Here is a 24,610-nt window from a genome sequence, read left to right as displayed (position 1 = left end):
CTAGTGTTGTTATAATTCTAGCCACTCTCTAGAGCTAATCCCAAAGCTGCTTTCATAAACCACTGTTGGCAGAATTTCTCACCAGCGTGATGGAAGGAAGACTAGGTTATTAATCTCTGGTTTTAAAAAGGAGATAAATGACTGGTAAGGGGACTGGGTTATTTTTATTGTAATGAGGTCAATTAAGGAAACCTTTACTAGCCAATATACTTATGCCCACTGGAATGTATTAAAAACCCAAATCCTGTGCAGGTCAGTCCCAGAAGGAAAACATGCAGAGAATGGCAACATTCGGCAACAGGCAGAATTCTAGAAACGACTAAATAATGTTGAGCAGAACTCTCATCTTCAGTGTAATAAACCTTCTCTCTGAGTGCTATCCATGGACCAAAAGAGGTTGAGGGTGAGAAGGAAGGGTGTATAGATAAGCGTACAAGAAGATAGGGGACAAGATTAGAAAAACCAAATCCACATCCACATGGCAGTGTTATTCTGTATACTGATGGATCATTGATGCACAATTTTTTAAACTCATGAAACCAAATTTACTCATTAAACATTACCTGTTAGGCTTATTAAATAAATTACAGAATTTAATCACAGAATGAATTATACAACAAATTTGGGTTATTGTGTTCCAAGAATAATGTATTTGGGTCTACTCAAGTGAATCTTTCTGGAATACACACAAAGCTCACGAAATATCTCCAAATCGTCTTCCATCTTCCCTGAATCAGAGCACTGTGGACAGTGCATTCAACTGCCCTGTGTGTGTGTGTGTGTGTGTGTGTACATGTATTTATTTTTGGCAGTGCACTCAGACAATGTTTTGGCAACATGCTCTTAGATCTTAGACAATCATGTTTGGTAGGTCCATCTGGTTTACCAGTCAGGGTTAGTAATCAAAATTCAGTGCTTAGCTGCAGTAGCCAGTGTCAGCAAAATTGTCTTGATTTGAAAATACACTTTGCAGAGTAAATTTGGTGGGCACTAAATTTCTATGAGTCCTGGAGACTATCAAATAAACTCTATTAGTCGGCACCTGTCAATTCTGTCCTCAGGTTGTTCGTGGGATCTGTGAATTACAGCAGGAAAATCACTCATCTCTCTAATGAGGATGGACGAGTCTGCTGGATTTTGTATAATGCAATTGAGGCCACAGTAAGTCAAAACACATAAAACACACTTCATACTTATCTTAGCCATCTGCAATGTCTCTTATAGGCACAAACTATTTAACACCACGTCAGGCAGCATTAGGAGCTTCCCAAGAAATGCAATTTAATTAAACGTGAGCATCTTTCTATCCCAGTACCCCAAAACTAGCAAATTTAAGGCACCAAACAGAGGAGCTTCCACACTCATGTGCCCTGCTTATCCAGATGGCTCCCAAAACAGCTGAGAGCAGCAGTAATATGGCCACATAGTCTAAAAGAAGGGCAGAAAAATGGAATTTCTTGACAAGAACGCATAGGAAAAGAACAGAATCATAAATAAGAGACAGCAGCACAGTTTGTTCCTACTCCCTCGGGATGAGCAAGGCTTGATGTGGAAAATGTCTACCTAGAATCCAGATCTATCAAGCTAGCTAGAAAACACTGAAGGAGGAGACAGAAAAAGGAAGGAGGAGGAGGAGGAGGTGGGGGAGAGGCAGAAGCAGCAGCCGCCAGCAGCCACAGCAACCAGACGCTGGCCAGGGGCCCGTGAGTGTTGGCGCCATTTCCTTTGCAGGTAGACGAGGCTGGCTGCAGCGTTTGGGAATCTTAGCTGTGAGATCCTTGCAGTTTTCGGGGCTTTTATGCACGTGGTGTCCTGGGCCCTCCCAGCCCACCTTCCTCTCCCCAACACTACTGGTCATTTAAAAGACTGAGCTAAAACGTCTGCTCCTCACCACAGGAGCGAGCTCCTCCTTGCTTTACGCCCTTACAAAACTTTGCTCTGCGCTGACGTAGCACTGTCCACACTGCCCTGGGACTAACCAGAGACAGGACAGTTCCTCCGCCAGAAACCAAATGACTGGAGGGTGGATTCAGACTCTGATCTCGCTTACATCCCCAGGGTCGAGCCTAGGGACTGGCGTGCAGGTGTTTAATAAACACCTCTTGAGAAAGTGTGCGAGTGCACCAAGAAGCATTCAAGTTATCCCAAAAGTTAAAACGGGGAGGGGGGGGACTGGTCTGTATTACTTCCTCCCTCTAATCACTGTACTTAAAAGGATTCTCAAGATGGGATACATTTAAATATAAAGGAAAATGTACCTTCAACAGAAAACAGTAGCAATCCCATGTAAATTAGCATGGGACATCAGAACTCTGGATCTTAGCAACACACGAGGTGTTCCCTCACTTCTGCCCTTCCCTCTTTCCCAAGCTGTGTTTTCCCACCATAAGTGAGTCAAGCTGAAGACCAAGACGACACAAGAGCACATGCATACACAGACACAGAATCTCTCAATTTCTCCAAACATGCAGGGTCGCTGCGCTCAGCGAAAGCTGCGTTCCTGGGAGAGTGCCCAGGGAGCTTCTCCGAAGCATTCCAAGTGACTCAAATCTTCCCCTCTCCTCTCACTACGCCTTGAGTTAGGTTTTACAACTACGGCCCTAAAAAATGTGAACTCCTTAAACTTTAATGAAAACATACGATAGGCTTGGAATTAAATACACACGCATGAAAATATTTCCTGACTTAACCAAGGCCAAAGTGAAGGTCCTCAGGGAGCTACAAGTCGTTAACTCATTAGGCTCAAGGGCTGCAGTGTAGGGTGGCTGAGCAGCCAGAGACGCTGGACTGCAGCCCACGTTGGCTTTGGGACCTCAGCCTCTTTGTCCATACCAGTGCCTGGCCCACAGCATACTATGTGCAGTGAGAAAGTTAATGTAGGTAAGGCAAACAGAAGTATGTGTGGAACACCTTAGATACTTAATAATGGGCAGAGTAAGGCTTACAGCATCATTTTTTTTTTTTTTTTTTTTTTTTTTTTTTACAGGCAGAGTGGACAGTGAGAGAGAGAGACAGAGAGAAAGGTCTTCCTTTGCCGTTGGTTCACCCTCCATGGCCACCACGGCCGGTGCGCTGTGGCCAGCGCTCCACGCTGATCCGATGGCAGAAGCCAGGTGCTTCTCCTGGTCTCCCATGGGGTGCAGGGCCCAAGCACTTGGGCCATCCTCCACTGCACTCCCTGGCCACAGCAGAGGGCTGGCCTGGAAGAGGGGCAACCGGGACAGAATCCAGCGCCCCGACCGGGACTAGAACCCAGTGTGCCAGCACCACAAGGCAGATAGTGAGCAGCGGCGCCGGCCACAACATCATCTTGATATGTGCTCATCTTCTAAGTTTTTACTTTAGTAGAACATTGCAGAAGATGAAAAAAAAAAATCTCCTGAGCAAATCACTTTAATAAATTCATGGCTATTTGGGGCCTATGGCATAGCAGATAGTGATCCTTGATTAGGATTATATTCTTGTAGGACAGGAAACCATTGAAAGTATAACAAGTTAATAATCACATTCACCAAACTCATACTGGTTTTACCAAAACCCGTAGGATCACACCAAAAACCTATTTTAAACCTCATGCACCAAAGTGGCCAGAGAACACACATCGAGGCTTCTTATCTTTGTGGTCAGCTTACTTGCCACTCTGAGAGAGTTTCCTTGTCTGTCCAAGAAGAATGGTCATTGTCACAGTCATCTTCAACACAGCTAAAGCTTTTGGTAAAATGTAAATGAAATCATATGTATGAAGCCACTAGTATATGGATAATTCACATTATTGTTAAATTTTTATTGCTCCCAACAAAATTTGTGAGATTGCTGTGATTCACTTCGGTGTTTTAAGAGTCTCTGGTTACTTTCATTCGCTTCTGTAATGGATCAGATCTGAATGGAAAAAATTACTAAAGAAAGCAAAACAATATTTAGTTTCTAAAATAAACAAACAAAAAAAACCCCAACCAACCTTTCCTGATGGAGAAGTTCCATATTTTGTTACATCAAGAAGGTTGTTGCAATAAGTACATTAAGGTACCAAGAAAAAGGGGTGGTAAGAAAAATTATACAAGGAAATGGAATATAGAAAGTATAATTTTAGCAGCGCGTTATCTGCAAAGAGAACAGTTACCTCTTTCCCCTGAGTTTGGACCTAGCAGACAAAGTCATGTATATAAATGAAGGTATAATATGATGCGTATTCCTCACTTTGGAAACAGATGGTGAACACTATGACTACTGAACTTGATATCCTCCTAGATATTTCTATAGGATGATAAGACACAAAAATAGAGTAAATAAATAAACCAATAAAAATCAAATTTTATGTATTCTCTCCTCTTCTAAGTGAGCAACCTATAAGATTAAAGAATGGACACAGATTTCAAAAAAGATGTGTATACTGTCATTTTTATTTACTAACACACATACACACTCATAGACACATGGATTTATTTGGGAGGCAGAGTGTTAGAGAGAGGGAGACACAGAGAGGTAGCGAAATCTTCCATTCATTGGTTCACTCCCCAGATGCCTGCAACAGCTTGGGCTAAGTCAGGCCAAAGCCAGGACACAGAAAATCCACCTAAGTCTCCCACATGTGTGAGACGTACTTGTGTCATCAGCTGTTACCTCTCAAGGTGAGCATCAGCGGGAATCTGGATTGGAAGCGGAAGTGGAACGTGATTCCAGGCACTCAGCTATGGGAAGCAAGTATCCCAAGTGGTGGCCTAACCTGCTACACCACGACGCCTGCCTCAATTTACTAACTTCAAAATAGCTTCGTTATTTGTACCCTAAATCTACAATTAAAATTATCCTTGCCAAAGGGTTCTGATATTAGATAACAAAAAAAGGAAGAATGTACCACCTACACAGATGACAAGGAAAGAGAATGTTACTGAAATTAACAAGTGCCTAGGTGAACACACTGCAGAACCAAATCAACCAAGAGACACCGTTCAAGGAATAAACTGAAATGCCTGCCCTACAAGACACTTTTACTCACATGGTATCACAGATGAAAACCAATGCCAGTGTGTTTATTGCATTTTTTAAATCTGTTAAGAGACTACGGTTGAGAGGGGCGATGTGATTTGATGCGAAAACTTGAAGCGCTGGGATTCAAACCCCATGTTCTCAATTTGGCATCTCCCCCTCCCACCGGGTGATGCACCCTCTAGGGCAAAGTCCCGAAGGATGAGCTGGGGAGGCCATTGCCTGAAAAGCAGACTGGAGTCAAGTAGCATAGCCACTGAGCACTGGACACTGCTCATGAGGAAGAGGGCGTGTCAAAGGACAACGGAGCAGGGATGGCAGCGGGCTTCAAAAAGCTCAAGGAAAAATGTGTGTGTCATGAAAAAGTTTCCTACGAATTTTAGGAGGTTTCTTCAGTGCCGAAATAAACGCTTCATTTCATCCCACTTTTCTACGAGCCTTTTGAGTTACCCTCGTATTATCTATTAGATACAGATACAATTTTTGGAAAAGAACTAAAAGCGGGTATGGGCATTTGTCCTAGCAGTTCACTTGCACATGGGATGCCCACCTTCCATTTCACAGTGCTTGGATTTGGGTCCCAGCTCTACTTCCAATTACAGCTTCCTGCTACTGTGCACCTTAGGGGGCAGCAGGTGACGGCTCAAGTACTTGGGTTCCTGACACCCATGAGAGACCCCAGATTGAGTTCCAGGCTGCTGCCTTCAGCTTGGCCCAGACCAGTCATTGCAGGCATTTGGAGAACAAACCAGCAAATGAGAAATCTCTCTTTCTCTCCCTTCCTGCCCCCACCTCCATGTGTGTGTGTCTGTGCATGTGCCTTTCAATATAAATTATTTTAAAAATTTTTTTCTGTCTCTTAAAAGTGCTATTTGGTCAAACGCTAATCTCTTTGATTTAGAAGTTCAGAAACATTGTTCTATGTCAAGTGTGTCCAGTTAATCTTTCTGACCTTCCAAAGTATCAGGGATGAGGCCAGTTATGTGGCGTAGCGGGTAAAGTCCCAGCCTGCAGTGCCAGCATCCCATATGGACGTCGATTTGATACCCAGCTACTCCACTTCCAATCCAGCTCTCTGCTGTGGCCTGGGAAAGCAGTAGAAGATGGTCCAAGTGCTTGGGCCCCTGCACCCACGTGGGAGAACTGGAAGAAGATCCTGGTTCCTGGCTCCTGGCTCCTGCCTTCGGACTGGCTCAGTTCTGGCCATTGTGGCCAGTTGGGGAGTAAACCAGCAGATGGAAGACTCTCTCTCTCTCTCTCTCTCTCTCTCTCTCTCTCTCTCTCTCTCCCCCTCCCTCCCTCCCTCCCTCTCTCTCTCTCTGCCTCTCCTTCTCTCTCTGTGTAACTCTGCCTTTCAAATAAATAAATAAATCTTTTAAAAAAATGATGACAATCTCCTACATCCAGATATTACCCTTCCTTAAGAAAAATAACTTTCCAGCCGGCACCATGGCTCAATAGGCTAATCCTCTGCCTGCGGCACTGGCACACCGGGTTCTAGTCCCGATCGGGGTGCCGAATTCTGTCCGGGTTGCCCCTCTTCCAGGCCAGCTCTCTGCTATGGCCCGGGAGTGCAGTGGAGGATGGCCCAAGTCCTTGGGCCCTGCACCCGCATGGGAGATCAGGAGAAGCACCTGGCTCCTGGCTTTGGATCAGCGCGGTGTGCCAGTCGCGGTGCACTGGCCACAGCGGCCATTGGAGGGTGAACCAAGGGCAAAAGGAAGACCTTTCTCTCTGTCTCTCTCTCTCTCTCTCTCTCTCACTGTCCACTCTGCCTGTCAAAAAAATAAATAAAAGAAAAATAATTTTCCTATATTATGAAAATCCAAGGCCAGCTCTTATGAGATATACTAAATGCACAAAAAAGAAATGAATATAATCATGCTAATATTTACATCTTTAATATTATAAAAAATGTATGGCATTACTATCCTCTGAGAGCTGGTCAATAAAAAGCATCTCTGTGGACAGCAAGACACCATGGGATCCTCTACAGAAGTGAACTCTTTCAAGTGGGAGAAAACAATGAGGGTTAAAGATAAACTATAATGAGCAAGAAACACTTGCTGCTTCCTTAATACAAGCATTCATTTAAAGGATACATTTGTATACGGAGGTAGAAAGTTGAAAGAGTGTTAAAAAAAATATGGTGAGCCTGGAGATGATAGAGGAGTAAATGCTGTCCCTTGGCGAGCGTAAAGCACCATAACTCTGGTTTACGCCCATTTGGAACGTAAAGGGATAACCCGAACGTTGCCATGAGGAGACAGGGATGCCTCGCTGACAATCCCATCAGATGAAATGTAGAAGAGTGAGTTCCCATGTGATGTTACACATAAACTAGTATAAAAATGATTGACTCCAGAAACAGGGTTTATGTTGGAAAGGTATACAAGGTCATAAACAGCTTTTATTCTGTTGGTTCCATACCAACGCAAAGCTCATGCCTTACATGGCTCCACGAATGGTTCATCAGGAGCCAATTACAAGTCTACGAATATGTTTATTTTAAAACATGAACAAGGATAGTATCGTTCACTGTGGGTTCACCCTCTGGAGGATCAGGCTTACACGTAAAGCTTTCGAAGGGAACAGTTCTGCTTTCCAACTACGGCTTTCTGGGTTTCAAAAGCACGTAGATATTTTTCCTATACTTATTCCGAAAAGAATCCATGGAGTTATCCATGGAAGTTTACATTAAAGAAAAGTATCAAGAGACCAGTGTTGTGGCACCATGGGTTAAGCAATGGGTTAACTGAGTTAAGCAGATGCAAGACTGGCATCCCACGTGAGCACTGGTCTGAGTCCCAGCTGCTCCACTTCTAATCTGGTTCCTTGCTTACGCACCTTGGGAAGGCAGCAAAGGACAGCACAAGTATGTGGGTTTCTGCTACCCACATGGATGGCACGTTCCACATGGAACCCCCAGATGGGGTCCCAGCTTTGGCCTGGTGCAGCCCCAGCTGTTGTGGCTATTGGGGATGAACCAGTGCAAGGAGGATCTCTCTGTCACTCTGCCTTTAAAATAATTAAACATTTTTTTTTTTTTTTTAAGGAGAAGCATCTAAGCATCGCTATGTTTGAGAGACAGATGTCAGAAGGGCAAGTAAGAGCCTCCTGCCTTCAGAGAAAAGCCAAATACATTTTGATCTGATGATTCCATCTTTAAAGCTTCCAAAAGAAGTGATTCCATAGCAACCTCTAGTCTTGAACTGAGCTTACTGGCTTTAAGTTATGTAGACTGTTCTTTCCAAAAATCCGTTAAAAGACACGACCAAGTCCTCTATACTTCTGCTTCTTTTTTTTTTTTTTTTTTTTTTTTTTTTTTAATGAGGAAATTGGCTTTGACCTTCCCCTCTGCTGGGTGGGGCACACCAGCGAGAATGGCAGAAAACTACATACCCTGAGTATCCCACATGTCAATGGAAATGACTAATGTTGAATAACATGTGCTTTTCTTTGGGTTATACAAGAACCAAATACTATAATCCCAAACAAACAACTAAACTATAGACAGAATATTAGATTTAAACATACAGAATGACAATGCTGAGAGAAGTCATAATGATGACTCAACCCAAATTCTTATTCCATAAGTAAGAGTATGAACTCCATCAAAACCAAGTTACTGTAACATCTGTAATTGTAATTAATAGCAAGGACAAGGCTACATCTCCAAGCCTGACTCCTGGCTAAATTTTCACTCTGTTGCTGGAATAAATATTTATACCATACCTACCATTTTTCCTTAGTTCACTATGTCCCTGATCTTTCATGGCTAAATGTTATAAGTTATTAAGTTAGCTTTCAGAATTCATCAACAATCCAGATATTGTAAAGGATGTGCTCGGGGCTAGGTTATAGACAAGGCTGGGAGAAATGAAGGCTCTAGCAGGCAGTGGAAATGTGGAGTTTGCAGGAAGGGATGCTGTGTACACCATACTACTGATGCACCCACTAAGAATAGATGACTTTTCATTACTGCTTGGAACAGAAACCAGCTGAGAAAGCAATGAGATGTTCACCTCTCTTTTCAATGAAGAGAATGCAAACAAACAAAAAATTTAGGCAACTCTATTAGGAAAGTTACTCCTCTGAATGAGAATAAGGCAAAGACGAAGACAGAAATCCACTTTCCTTATCCAAGCTCCAGGTGCAGCAAGGTACAACAGAAACGTGGAGCAAAGCTATTACAAAAGACCCAGACTCCTTAGTTTAAAGGAAACTGTCAGAGTTCCACTTCTTCTCCAGATTTTCTAATCTTGTTTCCTACTGCGACATTGTAAGAGGCTGGTATTGCAATGAAGGGGATGCCCAGCTCCCACAGCTTTTAAAGACTGATAATGGTGATGCAGAATTCCTAGAAACGATAAAAAGAAAATACTCACTTGTTTATCATTTCAGATCAAAATTAGGTTAATATCCCCCAATGGAGAAGACTGAATAAGAAAGGTAGAAATGTTCTGCTTTTATTGATTTTTACCTTTTAATAGCAATTTGGGGGCCTCTAAGGGATTATAGTGGAGGGAGATCAGACAATGAGGATTGCTGGTTGACAGTCTGCCCTTGACAATTTGGGAATGAATGACAAATATTTACTCAGGCAGCTGGTTGCATGGGCTTCCTCTGTCCCCTTCAGACAACACAAGGGACGTGTCTAACAGATACAAATCATCACATGCATCTCATCTAAAACAACAACCACAAGAACCAAATATTTCTTCAGCACTGGACAAATGATGATAGGAGAACTTGCATAGTTAGGAAAAAATCCCCCAGTGCTCACTGGGAAACGGAGAGAGGCTGGATTTGAATCCAGAGCTGCTGAATCCAAGTGCCCTCAGTCACATGCACCCACTGGAGTTGGTTTCGCATCTCCCTGCCTCGACTAACACATTTAAGGAGAAGTGGTTTTTGAATGGGTTTTAGGAGAATTTACATATTTCAATTCTCCATGCTCTCTTTACCCTCAAATCATTACTGACAGAGTCAGCTTTATATTCTTTGTTGGGTCTCTGAAGGGGCAAACTATTCTAACTTTTAAAAATAAAACAAATGTGGCCAGCGCCATGGCTCACTAGGCTAATCCTTCGCCTGTGGCACTGGCACTCCAGGTTCTAGTCCCAGTTGGGGCGCAAGATTCTGTCCCGGTTGCTCCTCTTCAAGTCCAGCTCTCTGCTGTGGCCCAAGGAAGGCAGTGGAGGATGGCCCAAGTGCTTAGGCCCTGCACCCACATGGGAGACCAGGAGGAAGCACTGGCTCCAGGCTTCAGATCGGCGCAGCCCACCGGCCGTAGTGGCTATATTGGGGGTGAACCAATGAAGGAAGACCTTTCTCTCTGTCTCTCTCTCTCTCACCATCTAACTCTGCCTGTCAAAAAAAAAAAAAAAAAAAAAAAAAAAAAAAAAAAAAACACCACAAATGTGGCCTTAAATATGGTATGCTGGATGGAGCTAATGGTTTTATCTACCTTTGTTCTAGAATCAAGAGGGCTAGTCTCCACTGAAAAAGTCTATCCTTCCTTTCAATCAAATAAATGAAGACTCATTATTCCCTCTACAAGAGACACAGCAAAGTATATACAAAGATTTTTTTATGAATGGCAGGAAAAGACAGCACCTGTGTATCAGATATTAATGGTTTTGATGATACATAGGTTGGGGGGAAATTAATATAATTCTTTTGGTAAGGTTTCTTTTTTTACCAAAAAAAAAAGTCCAAAATTGTAGTATTCTTTCTTCTCCCTAGGAAAACACTCTGCAGATAACTGGGGTCTGAGAGGTGGAGCTTTCTAAATCTTGCACCGTGTGAGCATGCAGCTAGGAGCGGTGGGACTGTCACAGCTATGAAGCAACTCTTTCTGGGTGATTCAGAAGCCTCAGCTCCCTATTTTCAGATTAAAATGAAGACTGAGAGACTAAACTTCAGGCATGTCTGCATGTCTGTGGGCTGTTTTCCCCGCAACCAACAACCTTACTTCAACTCCCAACTTTGAAACTGCTACAAGCATGGAAACATTAATAATGACCCTCCTCCATTAAACCTCAACTTCCCTCCCCTTTGCGCTTCTGACCAATTTATTCACTTCAAGGCAAGCAACAGCATCCTGTTCAGTTTACTCAGTGGGATTTCAGTATCTTTACCCAACACCTTCAATAAAGAGAACACCAAAACCCACAAAAAAAAAAAAAAAAAAGCCTCATGATCCCTGTGCCCCTCCTAGTCCATCCCCAGCAATTATGTAACCTCAATTTTTCCACTTTTATTTTTTTTTTTGTTTTTTCAGTTGCCATAGAAAAGACTGTGTTTGGGCAGCTCCATCTGCATGGGCTAAGTGCTGGCCTTCCAAGACACACACATACACCCCCACTACGCAACAAAGCAAAGATCACCCAATTAAAGACATTTTTCAGACAGGCCAAGCAAGTAGCAAACAATCAATGGATTGCTTTGTTACAGGAAGCTAATAATTGCCAACAAAATAGCATTTTCAAGTAATAATGATAGTCCTTCAGACTTCCTCAGAATTTTGAAAGTGTCAGGCACTACAGAGGAAGAATTTTATATAGACTATCTGATGTTATCTCCATAAGAATATAGTTCAAGAGACTGGAAATGAGAGAGGACAAGAGGGGCTGAGTAACTTACATCAGTAGTGGAGCCGGGATTCAAACCCAGAGCCCACAATCTTGCTAACCTGGCAGTCACTTGCAGTGCCTGCCTGACCACAGCCTGTGCCAAAATGATCGTTCACTTCTGGTCTGGCCCACTGACCTGCTCAAGGAACTCAAATGCTCACTCTACACACCCAGTAAAAATGAGGAAAATACAAAATATTTTTAGTGCTGAAATGCATATGGCCATAAGCTACAGCAGTCCCAATGATCTCCGTTCATTAATTCCAGTATGGGTGTAGAACATTCAAAGAGTATGGCCACTGCCATTTTCTTAATCTGTGTCCACTTCCTGGTGTTAAATTCCTTAATTCACCACTTCCTGTCTATAAAAACACTAAAAATATGATCTGTTGTGTCACAGCAAGCTAAGCTGCTTCCTGCAATGCTGCCATCCCACATCAGAGCACAGGATAGAGTTCCAGCTGTCCTACTTCCTATCTGGCTCCCTGCTAACGCACGTGAACCAGTCTCGGCCTTTATGGCCATTTGGAAAGCGAACCAGCAGATGGAAGATCTCTGTCTGTCTCCCCTTCAAATAAATAAATGTCTTTAAAATAATACTATATGTTAATATCCATTTTGAGAACAATTTTAAAGTTTTGGGACATTTGTGAGTATGGGGTAATGAGAACAGCTATTGCTTTACTCTCATCTATTTTATTTAAAAGATTTTATTTATTCATTTGAAAGTCAGAGTTACAAAGAAAGAGAAGGAGAGAGAGGTCTTCCGCTTACTGGTTCACTCCCCAGTTGGCTACAACAGCCACAGTGTGAGACAGGCCAAAGCCAGGGATCCACACCGGCCAGAGCTGGACCAGGCCAAAGTGAGGAGCTCAGAACTCAGTCTGGATCTGTCCTGTGGGTGGCCAGGACCCAACGGCCTGAGCCATCAACTGCTGAGTCCAAGGATCAGCATTAGCAGGAAGCCTGATCAGAAGCAGAGGAGTGAGGACTCAGATGAGGTGCTCTAACGTGGAAGACGGGTGTCCTAAGCAGCAACTGAACTGCTACACTTCATGCGCTCCCACACCCTGGACCTTATTCCCCAGGAATGAAAGTATACAGAATTCCCAAAGAAATCTATGCTAATAATGCAAAGTTTAAAAACGATTTTAAAAGAGATTGGGTAGCATCAGAAGCAGAGCCTTGAACCATGACAGCAACACCAATGCACTGACCACTGAACATGCCACAATTTACTAATAAGACATCCAGAAGGGCTGGACTATCCGTGCCTCCCACCAAGCACCCCCTACTCACCTTGACCACCCCACCTGCCTTCAGTAGAGGAATCAGCTGAGTAGGGCCCCGGGGCCTCCCCGCCTCCATCAGCACAGCTTGCTCCATGCTGCCTGCAAGAGCTGGCTAAGATTCTGGCTCCAGCCCCTTGGCCTCACTTGACCCTGTCTGCTGTATCACTCATCTCCTGGAAAGGAACATGTTTCCAAACTTCTTCCACATCAGCAGCAGTAAAGGAATCCGCAGGCTCTGAGTGTTAAGTGACCTGGGTGAAGAAAATGTCCCAGGAGGAAGGAGAGGCTGAGGGGTGCGCAAGGACAATGAGATACTTTCACTGTGCCAAACTGCCATCCATTTTTTTGGCCCTAGGCAAGGCCACAAGAGAAAGCCAAAAGGAGGTGGGTGGAGAGGTGGAAACCTCCTTCTCTTGCCTTGGGCTTCCTGGCGAGGTGTCTGTAAACATCTCTCCACCACCTCTCCCCACACAGGGAGATGTGGGAGACGCCCAGACCTGCCCAACCGCCAGAGAGTCACGCCATCCACATTAGGCACCTCTGCAGATTCCTGAGCATCTGGGCAAGTGTGGCAGCCTCAGCAGCCCATCTGAACACTGCCATTAACAACCAGGGCCCCTGGTGCCACTTCCCGGAGGTTAAGTCAAGGGGAGGCTGGACAAAGGCGAATGAAAATAGGTTCTTATCCTTCACTCAGCGCCACACTTTCACCCCTGCCCTAGGTGCTGCAGCAGACAGGAGACCGACCTGCGGGAGAACAGGGGAGCAGGTCTGACCATGGGAATGAAATGCAGTGAGGCCGTGCTGCTGGCATCCCAGCTTACAGATCTGTGGTCACAGCAGAGTCTGTAATTAAATGTGAACTTGCTGGTGGTGCTCTTAATACGTGAGGCAAAAACTTAAGGCCTGTTAGACTGAGGCCCATGCCACACTCCAGCTCAGTGGCCTTGTCACAGGGAAATTCAAACGAGTGAAATCTAGTGGCAGCAGAACAATCCGTGCCACCTGCAAGGAGGTCCCAGCTTCAGTTCTGACTTTGGAGCCCTCCTCTGTGATTTCGTAACACGCTATGCATAGCTCCTTCCCAGAGATCATCTTTTATCTTTTAAAGATTTATTTTATTTATTTGAAAGGCAGAGTTGGGGCTGGCACTGTGGTACAGCGGGTAAAGCCACCGCCTGCAGTGCCGTCATCCCATATGGATGCCAGTTCAAGTCCTGGCTGCTCCACTTCCGATCCAGCTCCCTGCTATGGCCTGGGAAAGCAGTAGAAGATGGCCCAACTCCTTGGGCCCTTGCACCCATGTGAGATACCCGGAAGAAGTTCCTGGCTACTGGCTTCAGATCAACGCACCTCTGGCCACTGCAGCCAATTGGGAAGTGAACCAGCAGATAAAAGACCTCTTTCTCTCTCTCTGCCTCTCCTTCTCTCACTGTGTAACTCTGACTTTCAAATAAATAAATAAATCTTTAGAAAGGAAGGAAGGAAGGAAGGAAGGAAGGAAGGAAGGAAGGAAGGAAGTTAGTTATAGAGAGGCAGAGGCAGAGAGAGAGGTCTTCCAACCACTGGTTCACTCCCTAAATGGCCACAACAGCTAGAGCTACACTGATCCTAAGGCAGGAGGCAGGAGCTTCTTCCTGGTCTCCCATGCAGGTGCAGGGGGGGCCCAAGGACTTGGGCTATCTTCTACTGCTTTCCCAGGTCATAGCAGAGACCTGGATCGTAAGTGGAGCAGCCAAGACTCAAACCGGTGCCCATATGGGATGCCAACATTGTAGACGGCAGCTTTACCTGCTATGACACAGTGCTGGCCCCCAGGGACCATCTTTTATTGGTTTGCCTTGAACACTACACAAAAGTGAGGGTTCATTTTTTGTGCACTGAATGTCCTCAGGTCCAAATGTGCCAGGTCTGCACCATCCAATGATGGCCACTGGACACATGTGAGCCTCGAGCACTTGAAATGTGCTCCTATTGAGACTTGCCACAAGTTCAAGACACACAGATTCCAAAGGCACAGTTTCAAAAGTACAAGATTTCTAAAAATGAATCTTATTGAAGAATAGGATGGGAGAGAGAGTAGGAGATGGTATGGTTTGTGGGTGGGAGGGTGGGTATGGGGGGAAGAACCACAATAATCCAGAAGTTGCACTTTTGAAATTTATATTTATTAAATAAAAGTTTCTCTTAAAAAGTTACAAGATTTCATTAATTTTTGATATTCACTGAATATTGAAATGATAGTATCTTAGATAGATAAATAAAATATATTATTCAAATGAGTTTCACTTTTTTTTTTCTCTTCGTGTAAAAACAAGGCTACCAGAAAAGTTTAGATCACATATGTGGCTTGGCTTATATTTCTGCTAGGCGGCATTACAGCAATGCTGTGCTCCACAAACACTGTTTAATGAATAAACAAATTAAAAAACAGACTGCTGACTTGAGTTCAGCATCAATGTTTTTAAGTCGATGTAGAAATAGTCAATAGCAATGCCTTTTAAAAAGTGAGGTATAGTTGTTTTCTGAAATAATTTTGTATCTGGAGCTGTGTTTCATTCTGAGTCATTTACTGTGAGAAAAGGCTTAGTAATCACCCAGGGCTCCTAAAAGAGGAGCGAGCAACAGGCAGCGTCCAAGCCACACTACCCAGGCCGAGCTCCACTTCAGTCCTGTGACAGCCATTCAGAAGAGTGCAAGACCAAGCCCACACACTGAGAGGGACTGAGGCATGGGAATTAAACAGCTAATCTGGGAACCCCACAGTTTTCCAAGCTTTTCTTCTTCATAAATAATTTCCCAAGTCAACTGACTGCTTCTAACATATTCTTGAAGTCTGTTTTACAAAAATGCATAGCCTTCTACCAAACATTTAAGGATCAATTAGCATCAGTCCTTGTAAAACTTTTCCAAAAAGTGTATACTTCCAAGCTAGTTTTAAAGGCCAATATTACTCTGACACCAAAGCAAGACCAAGACACTCTGAGAAAAGAGAACTACAGACGAACATCCACTATGAACAGATGCAAAAATCCTCAAGAAAATTCTAGCAAACTGAATCTAGGAGCATATTAAAAGGATAGAACCAAGTGGGATTTATTCCTGGAATGCAAGGAAGATACAACATACAAAAATCAATGTAAAATACAACATAATGAAAGACAAAAACTACATGATTATCTCAATTGGCACACAAAAAAGCACTTGACAAAATTCAACACCTTTACACGTGAAAACACCAAAAAAACTAGTAAGGGAAGGAAATTGCCTCAACAAAATAAAAGCCAAATGTGAAAAGGCCACAGTAAACAGCATACTTCATATGATAAAATACTAAAAGCAATTCCATTTACAATAGCATCAAAAAGATTGAAATAAGAATTAACCAAGGAGGTGTATAATGAAAAACACTAGAAAAAAATACTGAAAGTAATTAAAGACATGAATAATTGGGAAAATACTCCATTTACATGGACTTACTATTGCAAGATGTCAGTACTACACAAAGCAATCTACAGAGTCAATACAATTCTTGTCAATACCCCAATGATAATTATTGAAGAAACAGAAAAACCCAACTTTTTTTTGTGGAAACACAAAAGACCTCAAATAGTCAAAACAATCTTGAAAAAGAAGAACACAGCTAGAAGAATCAAAATTCCTGATTTCAAAACTTATCACAAAGCTACAATAATCAAAACAATGTGGTATTAGCATAAAGATTAACAGAATAAAATAGCCCCAAAATATGGACATTATTTTTTAAAGATTTATTTTATCTATTTGAAAGAGTTATAGAGAGGGAAGAGACAGAGACAGGGAGAGGGAGAAGGGGAAAAAGAGAGAGAGAGAGAGCGCTCTTCCTTCTGTTGGTTCACTCCCCAAATGGCCTGAATGGCTAGAGCTGGGCCAGACAGAAGCCTGGAGTCTTTCCCAGGTCTTCCACATGTGTGCAGGGGTCCAAGCACTTGGGCCATCCTCCACTCCTTTCCCAGGCACATTAGTAGGGAGCTGGATTAGAAGTGGAACAGCTAGAACTTGAGATGCTAGTATCATCGGCGGCAGTTTTACCCACTACACTACAAGGCAAGCCTCAGTCAAATTATTTTTGACAAGGGTGCCAAGACCATCCAATGGGGAAATGGCACCCTTTTCAACAAAGGGTACTGGGAAAATTGGATGTCAGTATGCCAAAGAACAAAGTTGGACCTTTACCTAACACCATATATGTAAAACAGCTCAAAAATACAAAAGCAACTTTAGAATCCAAGACCTAAGCAGAGGTTTAACGCCCTGACCTGAAGCACCGGCATCCCACATGGGCACCAGTTCAAGACCCAGCTGCTCCATTTCCCATCCAGGTCTCTGTTATGGCCTGGGAAAGCAGTAGAAGATGGCTCAAGTCCTTGGGCCTCTGCACCCACGTAGGAGGCCTGGAAGAAGCTGCTGGCTCCTGGCTTCGGATCAGTACAGCTCTGGCTGTTGCGGCCAATTGGAGAGTGAACCATCGGATGGAAGACCTTTCTCTCTCTCTCTCTCTCTCTCTCTGCCTCTCCTCTCTCTGTATAACTCTGACTTTCAAATAAATAAATAAATATTTTTTTTAAAAAAAGAGTAAAACTACAAACTCTTAGAAGAAAATATAGGGTGTAATCTTCCTAACAATCTATTTGGCAATGATTTCATGGCTATGAAACCAAAGGCATAGATATCAAAAGAAAAAAAAAAGAATATTGGGGCTTCACAGAATAATTTTGGACTTAAAGATATCAGTGAAAGAGACTAAAGGAGAAAATAATTGTAAACCCTATATCTGACAAAGGATTAATATTTAGAATACATAAAGAACCCCTGAAATCCAACAAAATCCAATAAAATCATTGACCTAAGTAAAGATATATGGATATTTATTCAAAAATATATAAAAAAAAGATGTATAACATCACTAATCATTAGGGGAATGCAAATTTAAAACTACAAAAAGATACCATTAGCACCCATTAGTCTGGCTACTATAGGCCCAGTTTAGGTACAAAAATGAGAGACAGCATGTGTGTGCACTTTTTTTTTTTTTTAAAGAATTGTGTATTTCTTTTAATGCACTCTCCACATTCTTAGCCCCTGACTATCCTCACCTACACCAAAGTTGAAAACAAAAACAAAAACTAGCAATGCTGATAGCAAGAATATTCCCTTAGATACTACCAATGCTACTTCTAAATCATCAATCACAATAACAATAGTTATTACATAATAGGTCTCTGCACATTAGAAGTTACCATATTTTGGGGCCAGCACTGTGGCACAGAGGGTTAATCTGGCACTTACCACACCAGCACACCATATCAGAGTTCCAATTGTTTAGCTTCAAATCCAGCTTCCTGCTAATGCACCTGAGAAGGCAGTGGATGATGGCCCAAGTTCATGGGCCCCTGTCACCCCTGGGGGATGCGAGGATAGAGATCCTGGCTCCTGGCTTCAACCTGGAAAAGAACTGCCTGTTGGGTCTATTATGGGGAGTGAACCAGCAGATGGAAGATCTTGCTCTCTGTCTCTCCCTCTCTACCTTTCAAATCAGTAAATAAATCTTTTAAAAAGAAAGAAAAGAAGTTGCCATAGCAGCATTATATTGTGAATACCATTTCACAGATAAGGAAACTTAGGTAAATAAAATAATTTGTCCAAAGGCAGAAGAGAGGTGAGATTTTAATCCCAGGTCTGGTTGACCACCGATGCTGAAGGCACACTTTGTCAACTGAGGCCCAGATCTAAATAGGAGGAATGTTAACAAATTGGAGAAACCAGAGAGTGAGTGGGATAAGTGCACACAGGAACTGCATTGCCAAGGTGTGACAGTACCTTATGCTGTGGGTGAATATTTGTCCCCATTGACTCAAAGTTTGGGGTCCCCAAAGTCTTATGTCAATGGTTCTTAGAGGGTAGAAGCTTAAGTTGATTAAGGAACTCTGAGAAGTGTTAGATTGTCAGGTTGTTAGGGTGGTGCCCCAACCCCTCACTCCCATGACTGAATCCTGGCTGCTCTGTAAGGGACTTCATACAATGGGACTTTGACACGTTTGTGGAGAATACAATTAAAAGGCAAGTTTTAGTACAAAACAATTTAGAAATTCATGCATACAGGGGATCTTCAAAAAATTCATCAAAAATATATATTATGAAAAATTAAGCATGGATTTGACAATTCCTTTGCACTGACATAAACTTATGTTTTCGTTCCATTTTCTACGAACTTTGTGAAGTACCTTCATCTGTAGCTGTAAACACACAAGAAAAAGGTGTTCATTTGTAAGTATGAAGCTCACACATAGCTGTGGTCTGGCTAAACCCACACTGCAATCCTACAGTGTACACCATGGGGCTTGGGTTAACAGGCAATTCAGTGAAATGGGATAGAAAACCCTCTAAGGAGCTGTGAGCTCCTGCAGCTGTTACATTCATTTCCAATCTCACCCAGGGAATCCAGAAAAGCACTTTCCGTCTCAACAGAGGATCACGACTGTACCTCCCACGAGCAGCTCAGACCGCACCAGCCTTTCTGTGGGCTCTGCCCTGCCCTTTAGAGTTACTGCATTGTTTTCAAAACTCGCAGACTTCTCCCCTTGACAACAGAGCTTCCTTACACACAACACTGCCCACCTGCTCCTCTCTCTGCGGCCATTTTTCAGTGCCTGAGAAACACAACAAGGGGAAACAAAGGGCAAATGCCAGTCTGTGACCTCTGTCTGGACTTAGCCAAGCGTAGTGTGTGAATCAGGTGTGTGGAATGGAAGTTGTCATGGCAACGAGACTGCCAGTAGGCAGAGACATCACATACTCTTTCTACCAAGGGAACAGAAACAATGAGGCCACCTGAGGGACCTCGACAGAGGGGGCAGGGGGCAGGCAAGTGCAGCGTGTCCAGTGGCTGTCAAGAGCTGGGCCTGCAAGTGCGTGTTCCCACCCTCAGTGTTTGAACCCTTTCCACCAGTTCCATGAGATAATTCATCACCTCTCTCTTAGGGGGAAAGGGCACTCTCGAAAGGGAGTTGCTTATGAGAAAAATGTAGCTCCACTCGTCAACACACTCCTCTACCTTGCCCAACCTGCGCACCTGCAGCCTGTCTGACAGAGGCACCTCCGTCTTCTCCAAGCTTCTTCACTTGACCCTGCATCTTTTTATTTTTGAACCCAGTCAACAAAGAAAAGATCTTGAGAAACATTTTGTATTTTATGGATTTTTTTAAAATTATACCTGCTATGCAATTAAAAATTATTCTAAACTCTTAGAAGACTATTTTTTAAAAAAGTTTGATTTTTTTTTTAGTCCCACAACTTGGAGAACATGAAGAAAACTATACAACTTTAATGAAATCAAAGTTAGGTGTGGTTATTCAGCTGGGAATAGTTTATTGGAAAGCCACGTCTGTTTGCTTGACTCAAGACTCACAGATTTGAAGAACCAGAATGAGGTTTGTGCATTTGGAGCCAATTCATGAAAGAGTAAATTCCTCTCCCATGCTCTGTGTTTTCTTGAGCTTTGTTCTAGAAGGGGTCTTTCGATTTCATCAGACCATTACCCTGGGGATTGGAGAGGAGAGAGGCAGACAGCAGCCACCACGGCAACAGTCTCACAGAGGCATCTTCCCGCTCTAACAGACGTGTCTTTCTAGGCTGCATATTCCATCACGGGGCGCTCAGTCTCCCAGCCTTCCCAATGGCTCCTCGCTGTGCTCTGCAAAGCACACCTCTCTAACCACAGTTGCCAAAAGAGCAAATCATCTGTCCTCTACCTACCTTTATAACTACATCTTGTGGCATTTCCCAACTGGCATTTTATCTTCTGGACAAATTAAGTTATTTTTAATTACCCCAATACAAGGGGGGCTTCAAAGAGTTCATGGAAAAATAGACTCAAAAATGCTTAATTTTTGAAATCCACGCATAGTTACTTTTTGAAGACCCTGTCATGTACTAGCACTCTGCCTCCTCTGGCCTATTACGTTAAAAACAACAACAACAACAACAACAAAAAACAGTTCACCTTTTGCCTAATAGCTCAGATATCACTTCCTCTGGGAAGACCACCAAGAATACAATCAGAGAAGCATGAAACACATAAGGAAACAGTAACTTGTGATACACTCACACCAAGAAGTACAACACAACCATTAAATATCATATTTATTTTATTGGCATAGGAAGAAAGTTGGCATTTAAAATATGTATACGGGGGCCAGCACTGTGGTATACTGGGTAAGCCACTACCTGCAGTGCCAGCATCCATTATGGGTGCCAGTTCAGGTCCTGGCTGCTCCACTTCCAATCCAGCTCTTTGCTATGTCCTGGGAAAGCAGCAGAAGATGGCCCAAGTCCTCGAGCCCCTGCACCCACGTGGGAGACCCGGAAGAAGCTCCTAGCTTTGGATTGGTGCAGCTCTGGCCATTGCAGCCATCTGGGGAGTAAACTAGCAGATGGAGGACCTCTCTTTCTCTCTCTGCCTCTCTATAACTCTGCCTTTCAAATAAATAAATAAACAGAAGATGGCCCAAATACTTGGACTCCTGCCACCCATGTAGGAGACCCTGATGGAGTTTCAGGTTCCTAACTTTTGGGGCCCTTTGGGGAGTGAACCAGTGGATGGAAGATCTCTCTCTCTCTCTCTCTCTCTCTCTCTCTCTCTTCTCCCCTTTTCCCCCACCACCTGCCTTTCAAATCAATAAATCTTGAAGAAATTAAAACTTACATTTGGATATAGCTAAAAGAAATAACTATTTTGACTGAACACATTATTGAAAGAAAAGTGTCCACAGAAAAAATCATTCACACACTCAGTGCCCAGTGACAAAGGTCCCATTTGTCCCATAAGCCCTGTGAACCGGATGAGGGTGTTCAGGACCATTCTCACCATATGTTATTGTCTACAGTAACTGACTTCCAGAAGTCCTTCCATCACCCTTTTCCCCATAAGAAGGCAGTTATGAGAAGAGTGAATTTCAACTCTGTCTCCCTCCACCACCCTTCTCAGTCCCTGTGTGTGCCTCTCTATCCCCACCTGCATCTGTCTCCCTTTTCTAATGCATAAGCTTGCTTCTTGCATAGTGCCTTCAGAACAAGATGGTAGCATTTTCTTTGATCTCTTCCTTGCTTTACTCAATGTTCGGAATAGAACCCTCTGGTCAAAGAAGACAAAAGTTTCTCAACTATAACTCAATTTTAGTTGCACTTTTAGGATATTTACAAGTCCCACAGGAAACAACTGCATGTGTGGTATCACAAAAAAAGAGTAAGCCAGTCTGTCGGAAGTCAATATGATATTCATTTCAGATGACATGCGATGAACTGCTTTCTCGCAACCACTGGTCCATGCTGGGACCAGGGCAGGAAATGGGGCAGGCAGCAGCCCACCACTGCAGAGGGGGAAGTTAGCAGTGGAAATTCGAAATGAAAGAGAGAAGCTTGAAAGTTTTCTATTTCCAAACCAGGCAATTAAAACATTAAATGTGAAATCTGAGGCACTGCAAATTTCCTAATATGGTATAAGTGCTGAGTTTCCAAATGATGTTTTCTCATCTTTCAACATATCAAAGAGCATGCCAAAACCCCTAAGAAACATTTCCATTTTGAAAACAAAAATAAACCACACACATCCATATTCTATTAATAGTGTTGTCTTGCCTTAAAGATCCTCTGGCCTCAGTCAAAACCCATATTGCAGTTTAAATAAATTTTTAACATTACTGAAAACTCCCATCCAAAACAAACCAGCCGCGTGTAGGTGAGTGAGGTGGGACTGAGGCACAAGTCATCGAATTCCTTCTGTATTTTGCTGACTGGAGACCAAATGTTAGATTTCTTGCCATCACACCTAAGAACTCTGTAAATATGTCCTACATTGCTAGCAGCATTTCTTAAGAGGAAAGTTGGCATAAAAGACCTTGGTCCCAGCCAACTCCATAGCACTTACTGGGACAAGATAGAGGGACACAGAGTTAGAAGTGAAAATCCCAGGAGAAAGTGCTAGAGGAAGCAAAGCACATGGCAATGGTCCTAAAACCTGAACTGGACACTCTTGGTGTTGCTACTATTAAAAAGAAAAAGGAAAGAGGGAGGTGGCCTTTCCCATAACATGTTGTTTAGAAGCAGGGAAAAAAAATTAACCACGGAGCTCTCCTTCTCCAATTCAAATACTGATGAACAGTTACCCAGGTACCTGGTGCTGAGTCCATCCATCATGTGCGAAGAGCGCACTGGGAGGCCCAGCACATAGACTACGCTCACAGGTGAAGGAGGGAAAGAACCAACAGAAAAAATAACTTTAAGAAAGAACCGAATGTCACTTATCCATCCCTCAAAGGCTGGCCATGCCACTAAAATGCCTAGTTCAACCCCAGAGTACTTGAGGGAGAGGGGTCATTATCTCCTGCCTGCTTAGGCTAAATTTTTAAGACTGGTGTCATGTGCAAGCAAAGGGGAAAACCAGAGAGACCCAGGGACAGCCAAACCCACTGCAATCAGGCCAGGTGTGAAGAAAATGGAGGGCATTGACTCAAGATGCCAACTATAATGCAGCTAAAGAGAAAATCAAGTTAGTATGTGGAGGTGTACGTGTAACGGAGTGGCGAGGTGAAAGGTCAGGTTCAGATCCACATTCAACTTCCTGTCCCAGCTATACTTGCAAGTTGAATGGAGTGATTTAATTCCCTTCTGTTTCCTCCTCCTCTTATTGAGCAAACAATCACATAACCTTGCAAGGCAGGCCCTCTTTTGAGCACTTAGGGTGATTCTATTATCACCTTCACTTTACAAAGGGGGAAACTGAGGCACGACGAGGTCATATACTTTGAAAGTGGCCAAGTTATGCCTCCGAAGTCTGTACTCTGGAGCTGTACACGACACCCAGCACAGTGCCTGACACTTAGCAGAGGCCGAATAATTGATCTCCCTCCTCCCACCACACTGTGGGAGGCTGGAGGCGAGATTCTGCAGCTACGTCAATCTGTGAATGGGCAGCGGCTCTGGGGCAACCGAGAAACAATGCCCTCTCTTTGTCCTTTGAGGCCTGCAGCAAGAGCTGGAGCTCCAGGAGACAGACCAGCCTTTCCTGACAGACAGGCTGCCTCTATTCATCACAGTTACTAGCCGGAGGGAAATGGAGAGGCTTGTGATTTTTGTACTAGGAACTACATGTGGAATAGAAATGCACATGCATGCATACATGTGCACGCGTGCATACGCACTCCACACACACACACACACACACACACATCCAAGACTTACAGGGTTCCTCCCTTCCCCACAGGGGGAACCCGATCTACTCCCCTGGACCCTCTAGCACTTAGAAATCAGTGGAGCGTCTGCACCAGGCCGCAGCTGCTTTAACACTGTCCAGACATTGCTGCAGAGCTAAAGGACAGAGTCCCTTTTGAAAATTATTAAGGATAAATTAGGTACAGAGGCCCAGGGGAACTGCGCTGTAAAACACGAGAAAATGTTGTTTTCCGTCTCTTTGGCAGTATTTTCATGAACTAATGACATTAAAAGAGAGGACCGGGCTATTTCTGCAGCTTGATACCAGCATAAAATATCATTGAAAAGGGGGCAACCGTTAGCAGGGAAGTGATTTATTTAGTTGGGCAAGGAGTGGCCAACACAAAACCGGGGGTTAAATATTGTTGGAAGTTTCCAAGTGTATAA

General features: G+C 43.4%; 1 long non-coding RNA gene across 11 annotated transcripts in view; it reads right to left on the bottom strand.

Annotated features, from left to right (window-relative positions):
* LOC103349704 (uncharacterized) overlaps positions 1-24,610 on the bottom strand; it is a 451,983-nt gene that overhangs the window by 103,156 nt on the left and 324,217 nt on the right. The window lies entirely within an intron of this gene.

This window comes from Oryctolagus cuniculus, chromosome 5 (genome assembly GCF_964237555.1).
Source record: "Oryctolagus cuniculus chromosome 5, mOryCun1.1, whole genome shotgun sequence".
In the NCBI taxonomy this organism is placed as follows: domain Eukaryota; kingdom Metazoa; phylum Chordata; class Mammalia; order Lagomorpha; family Leporidae; genus Oryctolagus; species Oryctolagus cuniculus.
Note: the sequence above shows the minus strand (reverse complement) of the source record. Positions and strands in the feature narration are given on the sequence as shown.